The sequence below is a fragment of the Pelodiscus sinensis genome, chromosome 2 (genome assembly GCF_049634645.1).
Source record: "Pelodiscus sinensis isolate JC-2024 chromosome 2, ASM4963464v1, whole genome shotgun sequence".
NCBI classification, from domain to species: Eukaryota; Metazoa; Chordata; order Testudines; family Trionychidae; genus Pelodiscus; species Pelodiscus sinensis.
In genome coordinates, this window is record NC_134712.1 from 166,915,349 (window position 1) to 166,938,548 (window position 23,200).

The following is a 23,200-nucleotide window of genomic DNA, read 5'->3' on the forward strand; positions in this document are numbered from 1 at the left end:
TTTAGCAGGGCCGGCCCACAACATTTTGGCACCTGAAGCAGGGAACTCAAATGATGCTCCCATATCCCCCTCACTTGAGCCAAACCCTTCAAAGGTCTCAATTCTGCCTTCCTGTTCTACTCCTCTCATGGTACTGCAGGGAGAATATATATGTACCAGCAAATGACAATTTTCTACCCTCTGGGTCCTAGTGGTGCCCCCCCCCCCCCAGTCTGGCACCTGAGGCAGTCGCCTCAGTTTGCCTCACAGTAAGGCCAGCCCTGCCTTTAAGCTTCTCTCCACAGTGCCATGGGGAAGGGGATGCATTGCACTGAGCTGCTGACAGGGGTAATACACATCTCCAGGTTCAGCTGCCCTCCCTGCTGGAGCACCCCAGGGAAAGCTGCCAGAGGAAAGCTAGCCAAAGAAGTGATTTTTCCCCCCTTTCCACCCAAACTCACCCCCCAACTTGGAACTGCCCTGGGTCTCACTTGAGCTGCTGCAGACACGAGTGTTTCCCCACCAGTGCTGGGGCACATGTGCAGAGCAGCTGTTAATGTCCTAGCATGTGGCTCCAAACATTCAATTTGACAGGCACATGCCACCTCCCTCATCCACTTTGCAGGGCAAAATCCTGGACATTTGCCAAATTTCTCTTGTCGATGTACCCCCCAGACTTCACATACCCCACCTCTAAGCATACGCATACCACTGGTTGAGAAACACTGAACTAGAAGTCACATTTGTCCTCAACTTTGTCTACTAAAACTTGAGTACTATATCTGGAAGTATGAGAAACTTAGCTTCACATTACTGTAATAAAATGGTTTAAAAAGCCATTAAAGCAAACAGAAGCAATCCTTAAATGTTTTCTGTTAAAGATTTGTGGAATAAAGTAGTTTTCAAAAGTCTTGACCATGTTCCTTTAAGGAAAAAGGCACAACAGCTTGAAACAGGAAGTTGGCTGGTCAATCTGATTTAAGTTTGCAACTTTAGCATGGTGCTCTTTGAGTCATGCCAGTTTACTTGAAACCTGCTGCAGTAAGTAGTGATTTGCATTCTGACAAATAGGTGAGGTGTTAAACATTAACTTACATGTACTTTTGCTATAAGGACTATAACTACCAGGGCTACTCACACAAGCCATTTGTTTGCTGCCCACAGTGTGGTTTGGGTTTACGTGGGGCTCAACATGCAGCCCACGTGTGGAATCCTTTGAACACGGCCCCCAAAGGCAATATGCTTTACAATGGTGAGGCATCTCCCTCGCAGGGTAAGCTCTGAAAGACCCAAGCATATGGGCTGGCTAGAATGAAGGATGTTAAATTGCAGTGATGACTAGTTGATAGAAATTCCCCAGCAGGGGCTCTTGTATCTTTCAAAGGAGGAATGTGGAACTCCACATGCAGCATGGCAACAGTGGGAAGTCCCGCTGACTCCAGGCTGCACCCTGTGTGCCTGCTTTGAAATGTACAAAGGCGAAGTGCCCCAGAGCCCGGGGTCACCCCAGTGGACCCTGGCTTCTGGAGAAGTGCCATGCAGAACCCAGGATAAGCTGGGGAGTTCCCAGTTGACCCCAGGCTCCATAGCACTGTCCCTTTGAATGCTGCTTTGGCATTTCAAAGGGGAAGTGCTACACAGCTGAGCTGCAGATCAGCCGTGTAGCAGCTGCCCATATGAAACACCAGCTTGGGGTTTCAAAGCAGCAGCATTACAGAGCTAATCCTGGCTCAGCTAAGCCATCCCCTCTTTTGCTGCTTCTGTGTGTGTGCGCGCAGGGGCATGAGAGAAAGATAGACTAGTCAACTATCCAGTGAGTCCTTAATATTGTTAGCTGGAACAGATGTCACAGGGTGTCAGCTTTTCTAGCCAACAGGGAGGAAGTGCTGGGAGCACCAGGGCATTGTGGGAAGTGCTTTGTATTCATGCCCAGTGTCAAAGAGGCCATTTGCATACACACACACCCAATCACACTTCAGTTTTGGCCCTCTGCACATGCTGTGAGTATCATTGTGGTCCCCAGGGCTTCCAGAGTTGAGTAGGCCTGCTTTTACTATTACAAAATATCAACTTCTGCTAGGGAAAAAAGTCTAAGGTCAGTGTGTTTATTAAAGTCTAATTCAGCTGTATTCTGGATCACTAAAACTGCCACAGGCTGAAGACCTGTAAGGGTTGAGGGGATATGAAACAAAATGAAGAATCAGCTTGAAAAAAATGCAAGCTAGATTGTGGAAACTATGGGACAAACATTCCATGAGCTGAAACACAAATATCCAAAGAAACCATGAGAAACCACAGCAAATTATGGAGGTGCCTGGTAGCAAAATTTGAAAGAGGCCTTGGGATGTTTCCTCTCAAAGTAATCTGAGAAACTTGTCACCTTATTTGAATTCATGTAGTTAGGTTTCTGTATACAGTAGTAAATTAATCAGGGCTCTGGCTGAAGTGATTCCTTGTTAGCCCTACTTTTCATAGGCATAGACAGGAATCTACACAAGTGACTGAAGAAGTTTGTCCCAACTAGATCTGGTATTTTGTGTTGGATTTTGGTCACCTTTAGCTATTGTAAAGAAATTCAGTTAGCATGAATTTCTTTACACTGCACAAACCTGTTTGAGGGCTGAGTATGCAAATCCTGATTAGAATTAAATTAAGTGCAATTTAATTTAATTCTAAAGACAAAAAGTTCATGTATCGCTCCTGATGGAAAATAGTCAGCAACTACATTATCCTAATGTTTGGGACCACTTTCCCATTCATTCCATTAAGAACCCACTACAAAAGCTTCGTTTCAAGCTTTTAGAGTGGCAACACAATGTACTTGGTGGACAACACTTAAGCTGTCGCCTTGTGGATGGAGGAATGGTTACCACCACAGCCATGCAACACAACATGTGGTGTGTTGTCTACCACAAGGTTAGAGAACCTATGGCTTGGGGACCAGATGCAGCTCACCACAATGCCAGGAAAAGAGTCACAAGCTGGAGTTCAGGAACAAACAGAAAATAGGATCTAAACCAAACCTAGAATATATGAGTGAGGGGTTCAGGCTCTGGCCAGTAGGCACCAATGTAGTATGGCATTCCTGCAGGCAGCCTGCACCTTGGGTAATGTCTATGCACTACCTATGCTTGTGTACTGCCCCCTAGCAGGTCCCATGGGAGTAAACAGGTGTTTTCCTACTGTACATTTGTAAGAGTAGGAGGAAACTGCCTTCTCTTACTACCAAGCATGCTGTTCAGTCTCCCTGCTCTTCCCAGCACACCACACTCCCCCCAGAAAGTTTAAGGATCCCTCAATGTTGGGTGAAACAAGCTAACCATCTTGCAGAAAACTTCCTCTGTCCTCCTTACACTTAATGGTATAGAACAGTGTTTCCCAATTTTATTTGGCCACAGAAGTCTTTAAAAAACCACCGGGCAAAACTGGTTGACCAAAAAAGAAAAACTGTCAAGCAAAGACAACCAAGACCGCGGTGGCCAGTGGCCCCTTGAAAAATGTCAGCCCCAGGCGACTGCCTCTAGGGTGGGAAGGGAGGGACTGGGTTCTTGCAGGACCCCAGGATTCCACAGAGCACTATTTGGGAAACACTGGTATAGAGTAAGTGCAAAACAAGAATAAGCTGAGAGGGAATCAACAGAAGACCCATACATACTCCAGAATCTCTGGAACAAAAAAGCGACTGCTCTATCTATGCTACTGTTTTATTCATGGATACTACACAGGATTTAACACTACTATGCAACATTGCAAGTCACACAATTAGAGATATTAATTCAACTGACATCTTTTGTACTAGGGATGTCAGAGGCTGCAGCATGGGGCAGAGGGGGAAGTGTGGCAGATCCAGTGCTTGTGGGGGAGCCACCTTGAAAGCCAGCGCCCCACAGGCTCCCCCCTCCACATCAGAGGAAGCAAGGAGAGTGGGAGAAAATGCACGAGTTGACAGGATTAAGTGATAAGCCCCGGCTCAGTTGATCATGTAGTTTACATCCCTATTTTGTACTGCATGAAACTAAATGTAATCCTGGAATTAGCACAAACTAAAAACCTTGATTTACTGTATGCCTTATTTGATTATGGACTAGTTTTGTTCCTTTCTGCACAGCTCAACTGTAACATTCTAGTTACTATAATCCCATTACATACAGTAAGGAGTAATTTTTTGGAATTTAGGAAAACAGTTTCTTGTATTTAGTATTTTTGTAGGTGTAGACAAACAGTTAGAGAACCTACATTATAGTAGGTCCGTTCCTCAGTGTGTTGGCTGTTCAGCCTACCTTCTTACAGACTCTGGAAATGAACTACAGCCTGCTGCCTTCATAACTCCAATTTTATATTGGAAGTATCTTCACAGGAACCAGTAAATTATGACAAGGGATTAAGTAGTCATCCAGCCAAACCACCTTTGTAAAAACTACCATTCATAGAATTTCACCTCATTACTCAGTATTGAGTACAAAAACTTGGACTAAAGCACATGGCATTTCTTCATGCTGAAGTCATGTGTTGGGCTGTGAAGCAGTATTTCTTTGAAGAGGTTTCAGGTTAGTATACTATATGAAGTGAAGTTGGAGAAGCCCTCAGATAAGAGGGGAAAAGATTTCCCCGGGAAAGGGGAAAGGGTAGCTGTGAGAGAATTCAAGTGGGTTCCAGACAAACTGGCTTCAACCCTAACATCCTCCTCTGGTACTGCTAGTTCTGATTAGTACATGCAAATCAAAGCATTGGTTCCTAAGGGGTTTCTGAAGATGGGCTAGGCAGACAGTTTGAGCAACAGACAGACAGACAGACAAGCAGCCACATTTAGAATAGCTGTTTAAATATGCTGTTCCAGGGCAAGTTATGAGAACCAGAGACCAATGAGAACCAGAGACCAATTAAGGGGAGCAGGCCAGATTGGATTAATCAGTAGTATTCACCCTGCTTTAAGTATTTTGCACTCATGGTGTCTTAAAATGTGACTAAGGTCTTCAGTTAACAAGTTTACCAAAACAAACTCAAATTAACTTGGAGCTGTTAAAATAGCTTAATGAAATTGAGATCTATTCAGTATATGAATTACCATCTCAGAGATTGTCTGTCATCCTAATTTCTTGTAAGTAACTAACCAGTCTCAGTCTCAGACTGAGGGCAAAAACAATGCATCAAGATAGAAAAGTCGACTTCAGAAAAAAATTCTAAGCCTATCTACTTCTCAGCTGCATTCCGCAACTTAGTCCAGTGCCTCAATTCTACCATTCCACTCATTTCTGCAGGTTTTTTGATCAAGTCTCATGAGTTCCGTTTTCAAAGGAAGTTAAAATTCAGGTACTTAAGAGGGCAAGCCTTCTATGATCTCTTATCACCTTGAAGGAGGGAATTCTGATGTGATAACATGTAGTGAAAAGTTCAAGGAGACTAGTGAAAGCATCTACCTTCACAGAAAGTGACCAAGCACTGTGTTCTGCCATACTTACTTTAGTATGCAGTATGCAGTCTAGTCATGAACCTACCAGGCACAACCATGTCATTACTGTGAAACTTGTTTAAGTTTGGGGTTGCTAAACAATTTCATTTACACATCCATAGAGGATGTGTAATACTACTGAATAGCCTTAAGATACATTTTACAGTTAAGAGCTGTAGTAAGACCATACCAAAGGAAGGAAACAAGGCAGAACAGATGCCACTTATCACTTAGGCTACGTCTAGACTGGCCCCTTCTCCGGAAGAGGCATGCAAAGCAGGCAAGTCAGAATAGGGAAATCTGCGGGGGATTTAAATATCCCCTGCGGGATTTAGATAAACATGGCTGCCGCTTTTTTCCCCGGTTTGGGGAAAAGCCAGCAAAGAGCATCTAGACTGGTGCGATCCTCCGGAATAAAGCCCTTTTCCGGAGGATCTCTTATTCCTACTTGCAAGAGATAAGAGATCCTCCAGAAAAGGGCTTTATTCTGGAGGATCATGCCAGTCTAGATGCAATTTTCCGGCTTTTCCCCAAACCGGGGAAAAAAGTGGCGGCCATGTTTATCTAAATCCTGCGGGGGGATATTTAAATCCCCCGCGGATTTCCCTATTCTGACTTGCCTGCCTCTTCCGGAGAAGGGGCCAGTCTAGACGTAGCCTTACTGTATACTTCTAGAAAAGCCTAACTCGTAAGCCTATTAGAATGAGTGCCTTATAGGTGCAGTAACTTTAATTGCTAGTAACTCTGCTCTGTTGCACACATTTGAAAGAATCCACACCAACTAAGCTTTTCAAATTTTTATTCTAAGTTTGGAAAACCCCATTAACTAAAAATCTAGAATTTGGCCTCACTGGAATTAGAGGAAGGTAGAAACTTAAGTGTAATTTCAGTGCCTAAAGTAAGTTCCAGATCAATCTGCTAGTCTGCTCTCACATTTAATTAAACTGATTACATCCAAAAGTAGCTGCATGTACTTTAGCCATCAAGACTTCACTGCAGAAGTTTAATACATGGCATGTGTAGAATGATCACCCAGAACTTTGACCATTTCTGATTCACAGCGGAGTTAGAAGAAACTGCGTATTGTTGGCCAAGCAATGCAAGGTCTTAGATGCCATCAAGTTTAACGTAATATGTTAACTTGAATGCTGTAATCAAGTTGAACATGTTAGGCAAAGTTCCAGGACTCATTGGGTAGAACCCTATTAGTTTTGGTGACAACCAGAAGATTGAAATTGCAAACATGGAATACCTTGAACCTCATTAGAGCCAGCAGCTTCAGCCACCTCTTAAGAATGGGAGATATGGAGGCCGAGGAGATGGAATGCAAGGAGCCCCTAGAAGGTGCCCTGAGCTTAGTCTGCAGAAACAACTGACAAAGGTGCTTTACCATTGGTCTAGCTCATTTACTGGCATAGAGTACCTTTATCCTGATAAAAGTTGTCAACTTTGTGCAGTTGTACCACTGTACTTTAAGTTGTACAGTTAGAATTTAGACATGCCTTAAAAATGCTTGCTTTCTGAAACATGGATTTAGCAGTTCAATTTTGGATGCAGGATTTCAGCATTTGAGGTTGACAGCTACATCAACTATGTAGTACTCATTTAGTCAAATTGGTGCAAATCCCCATAGAAGCTTTAGATGTAGCTTCATTATGGTCCTAATCAATTTAAAATAAACCCAGATCAGCCACTCAAACCACAATAAGTGTCCACATGTTTGTCAGCTCAGCACAGTAGTCTGGATGCGCCGCAGTCGACATTAAAGGCATTTGTCAACCTCCCAGGTAAACCTCATCCCAGGAGGCATACCTGGGAAGTTGACAAATGCCTTTGATGTCAACTGCAGAGCATCCAGACTACCGCGCTGAGCCGACGAACAGCTGACCAGTTCAGCATAGCAGCCATTTAAATTTAAATGAAGGGGCGATTTAAATTGCTGCTTCATTTTCCTATGCCAGGTAGCCTAATCTACATGCCTCTGTTGCCAGAGGCATGTAGTCTAGACATACCGTAAGATTCTAAAACTGAAGGCCTACATGTGCAAAGTGTGTTGATGCGGGTGCAAATTACATGTTACACTGTACCTTTGGTAGTAGCAGCTCAAGTTGAACAAAACATTTCCCAGTTAGCATGGCTTCAGATCAGGGTGGACAATAAATTGAAAAATCTTGGCATGGCCCCCTCTATCAAAGAGGTCAAGATATTAATGGATGAAATCAGGGGCCTGGGAAGGAGGTTGAGTGCAGAAGGGAGCTTTGGGTAAGACTGGGGCACAGGAGGGAGAATAGGGGCTGGGAGGGAGCTTGGGTGGAGACAGTTGTGACCTAGGGTAAGGGACTGGGACGCAGTATTTTGGGATGTGACCAAGGGTACAGGGGACCCTTGATCTGGGGCAGGAAATTGAAGTACCAGATCTAGGAGGGGGTTGGGTGCAGTAGGGGGCACAGGGTTTGGATATGTGGAGGGGTGGCAAATGGTTGGGAGGGGCTGGCTGGGAGGTGTTTACCAGCAGAAACCTGAGACATACTGACTGCTGCAGGCTGTTCCACATGACTCCAATTTAGTGGACTACACATTACTTAAACATCTTCAACCCAGAATGAACAGTTGATGCATTTTTGCATCAGCTATTCAATGGGCGACACTGCCCCTTTGAAATGTTGCAGTGGAGTTTCAAATGGGCAGCGCTGCACTGAGCCTGGGATAAGCTGTGAGGTGCTGCCCTTTTCAAATGCTGCCAGGGCATTTCAAAGGGGCAGGGCCACACGGATACCTGGTTCCATGCAGCGCTGTCACTTTGAAGTACCCTGCCTTCCCTGCTCTTGAGGGGGAGAGAAGCAACTGGTTGATTATCCTGTTGACTAGTTTTTAACATCCCTTCTCCAGGCATGAGAGGGAGGGGAATCTAGGAGGGAAGGAGAAAGCTTCCTACACTGCCCCTGTTCCCAGCAAATATTCTCAGCTCCTATCAGCCAATAGGAGCTAAGAGGTTTTGCTAGGGGGCAGGAACAACATGAGAACTCTCCCTCCCCAGCCATCCAGAGTGGAGAACAGCTGGCTTTAAATGTTCTCTGCCTAAGGGATCTGGCAAGGCAACTGCAGGCCAGATCTGGCCTGTTGGCAGCCTCTTGCCTACCCCTGCTTCAGATGTTCAAATGTATAGCAATTCTTTTAAATATGGTTCTAAGTTCTGTTGATAGCCTTTAAGTATATGGTGTTGGCCTTTCTCCTCGCATTGCTTTTGTGAGTTGCCTTGTAATAGGGATGTTAAGTTTGGAATAATCCATTAGTTGATTAGTAGATGGAAGTTCCATCGACTAATATAGTCAATAAGGGGAAGACTTTGCTATTCTGCTGTGCGTCCACCTTTTGAAATGGTGAAGAGCCGCAGGTGGCTCTCGTACATTTCAAAGGTAGAGAGGTGCAGCAGTGCTGACTTCTGCCTCCCCTGCCCCCACGGAGATGGTGCTATGGTGCTGGGGGACTGGCTTTTAAGCCAGCTGCCCCCCCAGCACTGGCTCCTGCTCACTACTCAACTACCTGACTAACACTTATCTGGTAGTAGACTAATTGCTTACATCCCTCATATATGTGCCTTTTCTAAGTTATCTAGGATGATCAGTTACTTTCAGAACAAGCTTTATATATAGTGCATTTGAAGTGGACTCCGTAAATAAGCAACATTTCAATGGATGGCAGAACAGATTGGTTTGCCAGGACCTTTGTCAAGAGTGCCCCACAAATGCCAAAAGTGCAACAGTTCTCAATGCAGCCAGGCAGCAGTTAGAACAAAACCTACTTAAGACATCAAGTGTGAAGTGACTGACTGACGTTACATAGAATGGGTGCCTACAAGTCCTAAGAGTAAAGATTTGGTCTCAAACTACAATGAAGCTATAAAAAGCATAACCCTAGCTGAATATCTGTGGCATTTCTAACCAGGTTGTCATAGATGTATGACATTTGTACAACCATGTTTATAAGAACTAAAATAAATCAAGTAGGACTATGGTTAATTCTAAGATCAAGCTTACTTTAGCAGCCCAGGCAACTTTAACACATCTTAAAACATGACAGTTTATATGCTGCTAACTTGTTTGGATCTGTGTGCACATGAGATAATATTGGCTGTGTCCTAACTTCCATGTAAGTTCAGCCTAGAAGGCAGCACAGTGCCTTTTAAGGCATCTGAAGATTGACTGGGCAAGTTTATGCTTGCTTTAAGGCCACAGACCTACAAATAAAAATCAATAGTGTCATCACAACTAAGAACAATTAATGATTCCTATCATGTAGGACAGTATACCATGTTGGGGCATGAACAGTCACATTAACCACCATATAAAAGTGGAGTCAACCTATTGTTCCCAGGTGCCTGCTTGCAGGTATAGGCATCTAAAGAGATTTATGGTGATCACATGAGTGGAGAGGGAGGGAGATCCAGAGCAAAGAACTTTGAAAATAGAGGCATCATAATGATAAGAGAACATGACAGACATCAGTAAGAAGATTTCCACCTAGAAAACCAGAATTCTAGGACACGCATGAAGTACATCATGTGATACTGTTAGATGCACACACCTGCACTAATCCCCAGCTTTTAAATAGACCCCTCAAAGCTTTCCAGTGTCTCAAACCACGCAAGGGAGGAGTGTAAGACCTAATGAGCAACCCCCTCTGATAGCCTTAAATTAACAATTGAGTAATTTTGTATTCTCTGCAACTTTGCCCCCACTCTACTCACTAACATCCCTAGTCCACTGCCTGATAAGCTTTTGTTTATCAGGTAGTTAACTGGAGTATTGACTACTCCCTCTGGTTTTGAGAGGAAGAAGCCAACTTAAAAGCTAGTTCCTGCTTCTCTCCGCTCCCTCCAGAAGAGGAGACTCCCATTATCTGATAGAGGCTGATTTCAGTGACAGCATATGTATCTGTTCTGCAATTTATTTTGAATTCCTTTAGAACAGATTAATTCTCTTATTGCTGTTTAATTTATCAATTTGTTCCAAAGCCATCTTTAACCTCAATTTTGAGACAAGTCATTCTTTCTAGGTGACAGATCTAAAGTAGTATGTGCATCTCCTCTATAGCAAGGACAAATGCAAAGATTTGCCACAGCCCTTGTCTTTCATTGTTCTGTTAGCACCTCAATTGTCTAAGGGCCCCTCCTTAACTGTTTAGCAGACTGCTTCAGAAGTATAAGGAGTGTAAACTTGGTGTTCTTAGCTAGTTGCACATGACACTAAGCAAGTTGGACCTGAAGCAGCTCAGTCTCTGCATGTAAAAACAACACAATCATTTAATTGGTCATAAGCCTAAGAGGAGTGAATTCTTCAGAGATGCTGCTTAAGAGTGAACAAGGTTACACCACTAGTTGCACTGCTAGTGCATATCACTGGTCTCAAATCTTGCTGTTTACTTATTAGAAAGTGCTCATGTTACTCTGCCTAGAAACAAAACAGTTCATGAGATAAGCAGCATTAGAGTATAACCCCCCCACCCCCAAATACTTTGTGGTGTTTGAGGCATAAACATAAGATCCTACTTTGTGTGCTAAACCTTTAGTATTGGTGCTGAAGAAGGAATGAACACTAGTTGAATTTCTAACTAGGCTTCTACATGTCACTCACCCAAGTGGTGGTAACTTTGTATTAAGCCAGTATTGCACATGGCTAAAAACTAGCTTTCCCCACTGGGTTCATTTGAGATCCTTGTTCTGCAAAAAACATTTTTACATGAAGTTTGGAAATGCTCAATTAAACCCACTTCCATGAGCAAATCAGATCTCATTCCAATGAGAAAAGGGACATGTTTGTGAAGTAGCTTCAGTTTCAAGAGACGAAAGTGGTTTAGGTCAGTTCTGATATTTAAAATGAGATCCAGTAGAATACCAAGAAGTTGTTTTAGAATCAGTTCTACTTGTCCACCATTGAAAATTATGCTTTTCAACAAATGCATTGCCTCCTGCTCAGTAAAACCTTCCAAACCACCCCAGCCTGGACCTTAGAAAAAATCTGTTAAGACATAAAGAGGTTATTGCAACGTAACTATGTGGCTGTTTTTCCAATAGCAGAAGCTATTTGCTTTGAGGAGATACAGGCAGTCCCCGGGTTACGTACAAGATAAGAACAAACCTACAGTCCCTAAGTTGAATCTGTATGCAAGTCGGAACTGGCATCCAGATTCAGCCGCTGCTGAAACTGATCAGTTTCAACAGCGGCTGAATCTGGACGCCAGTTCTGACTTGCATACAGATTCAACTTAAGAACCCCAGGCATCCCCAAGTCAGCTGCTGCTGAAACTGATCAGCAGCTGATTCCAGGAAGCCGGGGGCAGGGGCTTCCTGTAGTCAGCCACTGGTCAGTTTCAGCAGCAGCTGACTTGGGGATGCCTGGGGCAGAACAGCTGGGGTGCTGCCCGGTTGGTCCAGTAGTGCCCAGAGCGGCGCTACGGGACCAACTGGCAGTGCCCCAGCTGCTGTACCACAGGTGTCCAGAGCAAAGCCATGGAGCCCGGGGGCAGCGGGACAGCCCAGACGCGCTGTGGCTGTCCTGCTGCCCTCGGGCTCCGTGGCTTTGCTCTGCTTTGCCCCCCCCCCCCCCGTCCCCCTGGTCTGCAGACCAGGGGGAGGGGGGGCAAAGCAGAGCCAAGTCTGGGCTGTCAGCTGGCCGGGCGCTCCGCGGCTTGGCTCTGCCTTGCCTCCCCCCCGTCCCCCTGGTCTGCAGACCGGGGGGGGGGAGGGGGAAGCAGAGCCAAGCCTCGGAGCGCGTGGGCAGCGGACAGCCCTGTCCGCTGCCCACGTGTTCCGCCGCTTTGCTTCCTATCCCTGGTCTGCTGGAGACCAGGGAGAGGAACGCCCCGTTCGTAACTGCGGATCCGACATAAGTCGGATCCGCGTAACTCGGGGACTGCCTGTATTTTCCCCCATCCCCAAGTTTTGAATGTAAGACCTAATAAGTCCTCATTTTGGACAGAATGAAGCAGGAATGAGTAGCTTTACTTTCATATGCTGTCTTAGAATTGGTGATGTATTGCTCCAAAGCTGACAAGTTTAATATTTCCAATACTGAAGCCTAAAGGCAGTATATTAAAGAGGACCTAGTACTCTCACTGCAAAAGCTTGAGGCAACAAGGTCTCCCACAGGACCGATAACACTAAGCATCATCTAACTTGTGACCAAATCATATGCTATTGTACAGTGACAAACATGATTTCTTTCTCAGTTAAAACTATAACCTACCTGGATACCAAAGTGACTGAGTTTTACACCCAAGCACATCACTACACTTTGAAAAGTGACCCTCATGAAGCCACAAAATTTTAACAGGCCTATTCATTAGCAACACTCAAGTGTTTGAGTTTCTTGCCCTCACTGGTTTTTGGAAATGTGAAAAATGTTTGCAAGACAGATCCCTGAACAAAATAGGGTCATGCAGACTATATTTCAACATTTGCCCTTAACTGACTTAGCACACTGATGCCCAAGTTCAATGCTTTTTGCTACAATTCATAAACCTACTCCCTAGGTAACATTCCAGTTACTATAAATATTTAAGGCACATGCCATCAAAACCTGCTTGTGCAAGCACTTAAGAATTCCAGTTAAACAAAAAAAATTAAATTAGACCAAGAACTGTAATCAAGTTCCTCCCACATAGCAAAATGAAGCAACCAAGATGCTATTCTGACACTTCTCTACTTAATGATGCATTAGCTTCCAAGGGAATGCTACATTTTACATTATTCAAACTCTAAATGGTATGATATTTGGCTCAAACTATTTCCTCAGAGTAGACGGCAAAAGTCAAGTTGAAAAGTGAAATCATAACTTCAGCCACTTCTTGCAATCATTCAACGTGTTGCTTATATGAAAAGGCTTGAAAATACAAACATGTCAGAGCTCATTTGAGTTTGAGTCTCCAGTAGTCATTTTTGGTTAGATTTTCATGTTTGGAATTTCAGGATTTTCCAGATTGAGACTAACATTGGGAAAAAGTTAGTTTCTTCTTTCTGAAGAAGAATCTTTTGACACCTGGAAGGAATCAGTTCCCTCATTTGACTTACCATATTATACTGTCACATGTAGTTCTAATTGAAGGGTCATGAGTTGCACATCTACAGAAAAGTGTCAATGTTTTGGTTTAAATTTAGAGGTGTTTAATCAGTTACAGTAAAACTCCAGATGTCCATACGGGGGGCTGGACTCGTTGACCTCTCGAGGTCCCTTCCAGTCCTATTATTCTATGATTCTATGATTCTATCCAGCAGTCTGGCACTCCCAATAGTCCAGCACCAACTGGAACCTGGAAGTGTGCTGGCCAGCTGAACAACTGGAGCGACTTCCAAGTCTGCTGCTGAAACTGACCAGCTGCAGACCTGGGGAAGCAGTGCAGAGCAGATCAGCTGGGATGCTGTCGGGTTGGTCCTGCAGTGCTGCCCCTCACCAGCACCTGGTTTGCCCCATGCCACACTGTTTCCTGCCCAGACTCATCACATCTCCTGATACTCCAGCATATTCAATAATCTGGCACCCCCTGGGTCCCAAAGGTGCCAGACTATCAGAAGTCTGCTGTAGTTGCAAGTTTACATGTAGGTGAAGAGACTGGGTTGCTTTTACTAGGAGTCTCCCAAACATCAGATGTTCTTCCCCTTCCTCTACACTACAGTAAGCATGTTAAAATACAATTATCTAATTGTAGAGTCAATACAATTTGTATTGACTAATCAATAAGTACTGCTGTGCAGAGCAGCTGCCAAGGTAGCTCGAGGAGTCTATTCTGGAGCCACCCATGCTGCTGCTCTGCATTTTAAGATCTAGTAAGAACTACTGAGCTCTTCCTACATTTAAGATGCAGAGCGGCAGCGATCAGCATGAGCTGGGACTAATAGGTCCTAGTTCGTGGTGGACAGGAGCTGCTGGACTCAGCACGAAGAGGAGGATGGTGGCCACTGCAAACCAAGACTGCTTGGGCACCAGCCTGTTTCTGGCAGCCAAGGATGGCCACAGGCAGGGGCTAGCGCCTGAGCAGCCCCTGGCTGTGAAAATGAGCTGCTTAGTGGCAACTACCCTCTCTGTGGGAGGCCCAGCTTCCTGCTGGGATGGGGACTGCTTCCCAGCAGCATCATCTATCCCCTCCTGCCACTTCTGACTGACTGCACCCCAGAGATGGTGCTGGGGGACTGGCTTTTAAGCCAGCTCCCCCCATACTGGCTCCTGTCCCTTCTATGAGCACCTCAGAGAGCATAGGGTGGGCGGGGACTGCTTGAGTCCCGCTCACCAAGTACTCCTTGTGGCACTTCTTTTGAAATGTAGAAGTCTTGAAACTGTACAAGTGCCAGCAGTGGGAACCAGCTCCAGTGGGGATTAAAGCAGTCCCCCTCATGCCATTCCCCACTGTGCCTCTGCCTCCCCTGCTCCTGGCAGACCAGCCCCAGCACCAGCTTGCACTCCTCCCTGACCTTGCTGCCTCCAATAGAGGCAGCAAGGGGAGAGGAAGCAACTAGCTGAGTGCTTACTTGACTATCCAATAAGCATTTGTTTATCAGACATGACTAGTCACTAACACCCCTATGCTACATCAAGGGTGGTGAAACTTTTTGGGGTCAAGAGCTGCTGACCCTCAAAAAGACTTGGGGGCCATACAAATAAGCAAAAAAACCCCAGAAAACTCACCTCACTCTCCCAGCACTTCAGTCCCACAGGGGGCAAGGGAGGCTCAAGGCTTACCCCTAGAGCCGGACTAATAATTCTGGGGGCCTGTGACTAGTAGATGAGAGGCTGGGCTCTGGGGTAGGGCCAAAAGTGGGTTCATTATGTAGGAAAGAGCTACCAGGGGACTTTGGGTGTAGGAGTGGGCCTACAGGGAGACAGGTGCCCCAATCCTGTGCCCCCTTGTGAACCTTACCTGGCACAGCTCTCAAGGAGCCACAAGTGGTTCCAAGCCACCATGTGCTCAAGCACTGCCCCCTACCACTCCCCATTAGCCACTATTCCCACCCAATAGGAGCAGTGCCTGCAAGAGTGCTCCCCTGTGCTGCCATTCCCCCTAGCTGCAGGGGGGGAGAAGGGAAACAGCGGCACAAAGCTGTTCTCCACCCCCAGCAGGCCTCACAAGCCAAATGAGGCCAGAGGCTTCCTTTGTTCTGGCCCTGCAAAACTCAGGGCTCTGCGCCGCCCCCCCCCCCCCCCCCCAAGCGGGGAGCTGGCACAGGTACTCCAGCCTGAAGTCCAGCCCTGGGGGGGTGGGGCAAGAGTATCAAAGTGCAAAGACTGGCAGACTAGAGTGGTTGCTCTTTCCTAAGCCCTCTATGGTGGAGAGCCCCAAGGCCTGGATCTGTCAGTAAGTCAGGTTCCTCATCCCTGCTCTACAGTCATGGTAGAGGAGTACTGATACTGCTGATTCTATTATACATTCAGGCTATTGTCATGCCTCTCCAACATTGCTGCTAGGTTTCATTTCCATGCTTAACAGTAATTTCCCCATTCAAACCACAAAGTTTAAGTGGATTAAAAAAAACCTTAGGCCCAGGTAAGTGATATTTGACTTGAAACTATCAAGTGCTTTTTAAAAGAGTCAGTTATACTAATAGTCTATATAAAATTGACTATAGAGACAAGCCAATAAAGAGATGGATTTTACAGAAGCTAGCCTCATTCAAGAAGGCGTTTGGTGGGGTATAAAGACTTTTGTGCTTAAAAGTTTCTGAAACAGTGCTAAACATTCAGGGAAATATATTAAGCAGTATGTTAACATTACTAGATTTTTCATTGTTAACTTGCTCTAGTGACTTAATTCATGCAAAGATAACTCACTGGCTTATTTGTAATAGTATCCGTAGTAACAAATGGGAAAACAAAGGGAAACAAGGTCCCTCACCAAAGGCTCTTATGTAAATTACATTGTTATGTGATAAGAGGGAAGATCCTTTCATGGATGGAGAACTGGTTAAAAGACAGGAAACAAAGGGTAGGAATAAGTGGTAGATTTTCACAATGGACAGGGTAACAAGTGGTGTTCCCCAAGGGTTAGTTCTAGGACCAATCCTATTCAACTTATTCACAAATGATCTGAAGAAAGGGGTAAACAGTGAGGTGGCAATGTTTGCAGATACTAAACTGATCAAGGTAGTTAAGACCAAAGCAGAATGAAGAACTTCAAAAAGATCTCAAACTAAGTGATCAGGCAACATAGTGGCAAATGCAATTTAATATGGATAAATGTAAAGTAATGCACATTGGAAAAAATAACCCCAACTATACATACAATATGATGGGGCTAATTTAGTGGTACAACCAATCAGGAAAGATCTTGGAGTCATCTTGGCTAGTTCTCTGAAGACATCCACGCAGTGTGCAACGGCAGTCAAAAAAGCAAACAGGATGTTAGGAATCTTTAAAGAAGGGACAGAATATCTTATTACCTTTATATAAATCCACAGTGTGCCCACATTTTGCATACTGTGTACAGATGTGGTCTCATCTCGAGATATACTATCATTAGAAAAAGTTCAGAAGAGGACAAACAGAGGTTTGGAACCAGTCCCGTATGAAGAGAATAGTACCTTTTCTGCTTAGAAAAGAGACTAAGGGATATGATAGAGGTATATAAAATCATGAGTAGAGAGGAGAAAGTGAATAAGGAAAAGTTATTTACTTGTTCCCATAAAAGAAGAACTAGGGGCCACCAAATGAAGTTAACGGTCAGCAGGTTAACAAAAAAGAAAATTCTTCACAGCATGGACAGTCAGTCTGTGGAACTCCTTGCCCGAAGAGGTTGTGAAGGCTAGGACTATAACAGGGTTTTAAAAAAAAGCTAGATAAATTCATGGAGGTTAAGTCCATTAATTGCTATTAGCCAGGATGGATAAGGAATGGTGTCCCTAGCCTCTGTCAGAGGGTGGAGATGGATGGCAGGAGAAAGATCACTTGATCATTACCTGTTCAGTTCACTCCCTCTGGGGCATCTGGCATTGGCCACTGTTGGGAGACAGGATACTGGGCTGGATGGACCTTTGGTCTGACCCAGTACAGCCATTCTTATGAAAATGGATGAAGGGCCAGATCTTGCCAGCCTTGGTTTGTCATCATCTCAGGTCTACACTATTAATTTCTACTGACAGAGTTAGATCAGTCAAAGTTCCTCAGTACAAACAGTTGCACCAGCAAGAGTGCTTTTCCTCAGAGCAGTATGTTATGTGGGGGATGAAAGACTATATTGGCAAACCTGCAGCTTTTGGGATCTAAGTTGTATCTGCACCTTTAAGTGCTTCACCAATTTAGGATACTGGTTTAGCTACCTCTATTAGACTACATAGGCCTGGTTGTATGTTTGGAAGGATACTGTGCAAAGCCTCCCATGTGTCGACCTGGCCTTAATATAAAGTCTCATTGTCTTCCACAGGGTCACTAGTAGAAGGGACTACTCAAAGACAAGAATTGTACACTTAGTCACATTCTGCAGCCTTATTTTCTAGGTATGTTTTTATAAAAGCTCTCAAGTTTGTACTATTTTCTGTACTCCCTATCATTTGAATAATTATCTCCATCTATATTGTTAAAAACCTATACATGCTCTTAGCTGAATAGTCTTCAGCACTTGAAGACTAGAACCAAGATCAGAGATTAAGGCTACCAATGTATAAAAGTCTACATTTCCTACAGCAAAAGGCAAATGAAACAAAGGGTTTCAATGCATACTTAACACTTATCCCAGAGCCAGTTTACTGCTACACCCCTTTGATACAATACAACTAGCAAAATGTTTATGCTCCACTTTAAACTGCCACTTTAAATCTTGATGTGTCAATTGAATTATGAAGGTTGCTGGTAGTGGCCCAATAGGTAGGATTGCAGATGGAGGGTTTAAAGAGGTATTAAAAACCCAATTTTTAAGACTGTTCAGAGAGCAAGATGTCTGAATTCCAATGGCACTAATCCAATAAGTTTGATAGTAAAATAGTTGGATCAAACAGTCAAATAATGCTTTCAGAGTGCTAAGCACGCAACCAACCTTTTTACTCATCTTATATTGCAGAAAGGTGTTGCTGACCATACTCTAATAAGGGAGGGGAAGGATAGAACCTTTTCTCTCCAGTACTTGCTTCTGTTACTCTGAATTCTCAAGACTCTGAAGCACAAAGCTAACTTGCTGCAGCAGCGACAAAAGTTTTGAAAAACTAAACAAATTCACCTAATCAGGATTTTTTTGACTTGTGCCTTTTACTGCTGCTTTGAGGTTCCATAAGAGCCAGCTCTTTGCAGACCCAGAGAGGCTAAGGTTCCCTCCTCCTCCCCCCACAGACATGGCTGATTGGCCCCCCAAGGGCCAGAAACACTTACATCAGATGTGAGATCCTCCAGCCCCCAGCTCCCCACTGTGGGGGAAGCCCCAAACTTCATGGGCTGTGTCAAGCAGCTAGAGCCAGATCCAGCCAACCAGCTCTGGTGTGTGTGTGTGGGGGGGGGAAGGAATGCTGCCTGAAGACTTCCTCCCAACCCCATAACTGCAGCCAATAAGAGCAACAAAAGGCAGTGCCTGGGAGTAGCAGAGCGACACAGCCATGTGCATCCCTGGGGAGCTGGGCAGGTAAGTCCCCCCATTGTCTACACCTGCTACCCCAGCTCACTCTTCCCTTTCACCCAGCCTCTTCCTGCACAACTCTACCCCCAGCCTGCTCCTGCAGCCTCCTAGACACTACCCCACTCTGCCCCCAAACCCTCCCACACTGAACCTCTCATTTTTGGGCCCACAAAAGTCTACTAGCCCAGGCACCTTAGGCTCAGAAGGTGGGGGGGGGGGGGGGAATGTAGGCAGCATCTTCTGCCCATTAATCAGGGGCTGTATCAGCGAGAGGTTATTTATTTGCTTCTCACTTGTGCACCCCCCACCCGTTTCTGTCCACATCCCTGACAAGTGAAAGTTAACACTGCAGCCAGTAGTACTTAGAGATTTTATTACTTGTCAAGAGTGGATTTTCCAAGCTTGCAGGAGCTAGAGTAATCATCAAATAGCTATTTTCTTTTCTAAAGAGAGCACTGCAAGTAGCAGTTCATTTTTGCAGATCTGGATACAAAGTTTGTATCTATACAGGACTCTCTCCTATAGGAATTCACAAGGTATGAGATGTTTTGGGTAGAAGCAAGTTTACTAAGCATAAATTTGCCACAATGTTATTTTAAGTTTGTTAATATGTTATGAAGGCTAATTTTAGAAGACAGTGTAATTGTGTCACAGTAGGCTAGTACTTTGCTAATAGCGCTCTAAAAATTTATATTTAGCCACATCAATTGGCTAGTTTACATGGAAAATAGCGTATTTTATAGCTTAACAATCAAATGTCCATTAGAAGTTTATCAAGCACATACGAATACACAATCTTGCTGTCAAGTAGATTTTAGTTAACATACGTTAACAATTACTTACCCCAGACCAAATCCACGAGTTTATTTTGCCAAGTTAGCACACTGTTTAATAGCCCAAAAAAGCCATAGGCTTTAGTCCAGTTAGAATTCTGAGGCTGATGAGAAATAAAGTTTCCAGTTCCCAAGAGGTCCTTAAGTGATTTTTAGCATGTAGAACAGCATAACATGCTAATCCTCAGTTTTAGTTTTCTGTGCCTCAGTTTAACAGCTATTTGCACCAATGATTTTACGTATTTAAGTATTTAAGACAAGGGGAACATTCCATTTCAGTTATTTTGGTAAGAGGGCACATTTTCATAGTTTTAAGAATAAACTCATGAATACTATAGTGCAGTACATTAAGCAGAACACTTAAGTTAAGAACCAGTTTTCATGATAGTGAACATGAACACAAAAGTGAAATTTGGACTGTACCCATCTCAGTCTAACAGTTGCTCCAATTTTGCCTTTCCACTAATTTGCTTCTTTCCCTCCTCCCCCCCCCCATGTTGTGAAGGGTCTGCTCGTACTTATGTTCCCATGAAGAGTTCCTTCCCTTGTTCCAGCAGAGTTTATGAATAGTGATACCATGAGATTGCCAGTTGATTGTAGAGGTCAAGTTTCTAGCAGTTTCATCAACTAAGTAATTTGTTATCACTTGAGAAAGAAAAAGCAAAGCAACAGCTTTGATTCTCTCATTAGAGAGACAGGTTAACTAGGGTATTATCATGCTTGTTAAAACATCCAGTTCTTCAGATATGCATTGGTGCACCCTGAAACAGCATCTATCCTCCTCCATTAAGCAAAACAAGCTATGAATGCAAGCTCAGATGATCCAGTTATTTCACTCTACCATTGGCTTTGTTTGCAAGGTATTTTGGGGAGAAGGAGCAGTAGGGAGTAATTTATTCCTATAAAAATGGGGTATAACAGGCCAACACTAATGCACAATTCTGAAGTATTCTGAATAGTGGAAATTGATACCTTTAAAAAGGCAAGGTCACCAGAATGAAATATGGAAGTAAATCTACACTTAGGCACTTCCTTCTGGAATTTTAGGAGTCACTTTATTTCCTCATGCTATTGTAACTAAGACTTTTTGCAGAAGCCATGTAACTTGTTGCAGTACCTCTTAAGAGAATGAGATGAAGGGGGGAGAAATCTACCTTTTTTTATAGCTACTAGTCTAATCATAGCCATTGCTAAACAAACTAGCATCTGCATTTGTTCAGCTACCCTCTTCCTCCTAAGTTAAGCAACTCACTGCTCAAGGTTGAAATGGGAAGAGGTCCATCCAGATTAACCCCACACAGCCTAATTTAACATCTTAGATGTAGTGTTGCTGTGGAAACAGAGCTAGAAATATTAACAGAATGTTTGGCTGTTAGATTGAGATGTTCTTACAGAGCCAGATGTGAGCATTTCAACTGATGTCGAGCACTATAAAGGACTGCTGAGTAAGACACAGCCTCTCCAATTCTCTAGTGAGGGCATCTCCAGCTGTGATCATTTTCCTGAAGTTAAAGAGGAATTCTGAGGTAGTTTTTAAACTCAGAAGCCATGAATTTCCACCACTATATTTCAGTGATACTACACACACACATCTCTTGTAAAAGAAATGCATACGTTGGTGATCACAGTATTCAAATCAGATTACAGTAAGAGAGTCAGTGCTCAGTGTTAATGTACAGAACCCTCAACATTGTGCACATATGATCACTAAACATGTGCCAGTAAATAGGATACATTTCTGGATAAACAAATAGACAAAAATTCAGAATGTTGGGTGAAGTTATGCAAGTTGGTTCTTAAATACATATTATATAGATACAAGTGATTAACAGCCTAATCAAGCAAAAAGAAATGTAAAGTTTTATGAATTTAAAAGCCTCATTAATGCACATTATTCCTTCCTGTAGTTTTAGTAATGCAGAACATAAACAAAATGAAAACTGCAAACATAACATGCACCACCACACAAAAGTATCACTGGAAATGAAGTTTACAGTATATAGCTCTTGAATGCAGTTTAAATTGGTGATCTTGACACTAGAATTCCATGTCAGAGATCTCAGTCACTGACTAAGACAAGAGATCAGACAAATTAACAGCATATCTGAAGTACACTTGGAACAAAACAATTCCTGCCATGGATAAGATAGGTACTCTCCACTGTTAGAATCGAGGTGTGGCCCGCTGTTTAAACACTAGAACAATAAAACTTGAGTAACCTAGGTGGCTGATGTACAAAGACAAGCTTGGCCGAAAGCCATTTTAAAGACGAGTTAATAAATCTAGACTAGCGTTACAGCCAACAGCCACGATTTCAGGCGCCTCGTTTCCAACCTCATCCGAGCTCACTGGGGCCCCCCAAATTAACACGATCAGAGTTTCAGGGACGAGGTCTCACCCACTCCCGCAGCGGGCGGCCCAGCAGCACATTCACGCCCAGGCCGGCAAGGAAGCGCCCAGCTCCGGACGGCAAAGGAGAAGCAGGAGGGAGCGGCCCCCTGAAGGGAATGAATGAGCCTTCCCGACAGGCAGCCCCAGCGCCGGGCAGCGGCACCGGTCGGGAAGTCACCCGGGCAGGGCGCCGGCGGGGAGAGGCTGTTAACCTTCAGGGAACGAAGATCCCAGGTCCCGCCTTGCGGGAGGCGTCGAGCCCCGGCCGCGGCCACAGGCGGGCTGGGACCGGGACGAGCCGCCGCGGCGAGCCGGGCGGAGCGCGGAGAAGTCACCCGGGACCTGCGCTCTGGCGCGTGTGGGGAGCCGGGGGCAGCACAGAGCGGGGTAGAACCAGGGGGGGGGGGGCAGCCCGTGGCCCCCCCAGCACCCGGGCGGGGTCAACACCGCCCAGCAAAGCGCCGCCCGGACTCACCTGCCCGAATCCGCCTCCCGCCGCCGCGCTCCGAGGCGGCTCCGCGCTGGGCTCAAGCGGGCGGGGGAAGCGTCCGCCCAGCTCCCGAGAGACTCTGGCTCCGCGCAGGGGCCGAGGCCAGCAGCAGCCGCCACACAGGGCTGCTTCCGGGGGCCGGGCCCGGGCGGAACCTGCTTCCGGGGAAGGGCGGGGCCAGCCGGACAGCAGCTTCCGGGAAAGGAGGGGCTGCGGCGCTCTGATGGAAGGCGGGGGGCCCGCGGCCTCTCTAATAGGGTGGAACGGGGGAGGGGGGCGGGGCTATGGGAGGTGCCGGGCTCGAAACGAAAGGGGAGGGGCTAATTGTGCGTGGAGGTTGGGAGCTGCTGTGAAGAAGAGAGCGGGTCTGGTGTGGGCGGGGAAGGGGGCGTGGCCGTTAAATGGGGGCGTGGCTTGTGTTCGCATTCCCCCCCCCCCCATTTAGCTGCACTGTGGGGTGGAGGGAAGCACGTT

General features: G+C 45.1%; 1 protein-coding gene across 1 annotated transcript in view; it reads right to left on the minus strand.

The window, feature by feature from the left end:
- RALA (RAS like proto-oncogene A) overlaps nucleotides 1–22,940 on the minus strand; it is a 38,058-nt gene extending 15,118 nt beyond the window's left edge. The window contains exon 1 of the mRNA XM_075921732.1: nucleotides 22,712–22,940. The gene's annotated coding sequence lies outside the window, so the exon portion shown is untranslated. The remainder of the gene's footprint in view (nucleotides 1–22,711) is intronic.
- Nucleotides 22,941–23,200: the final 260 nt, after the last annotated feature.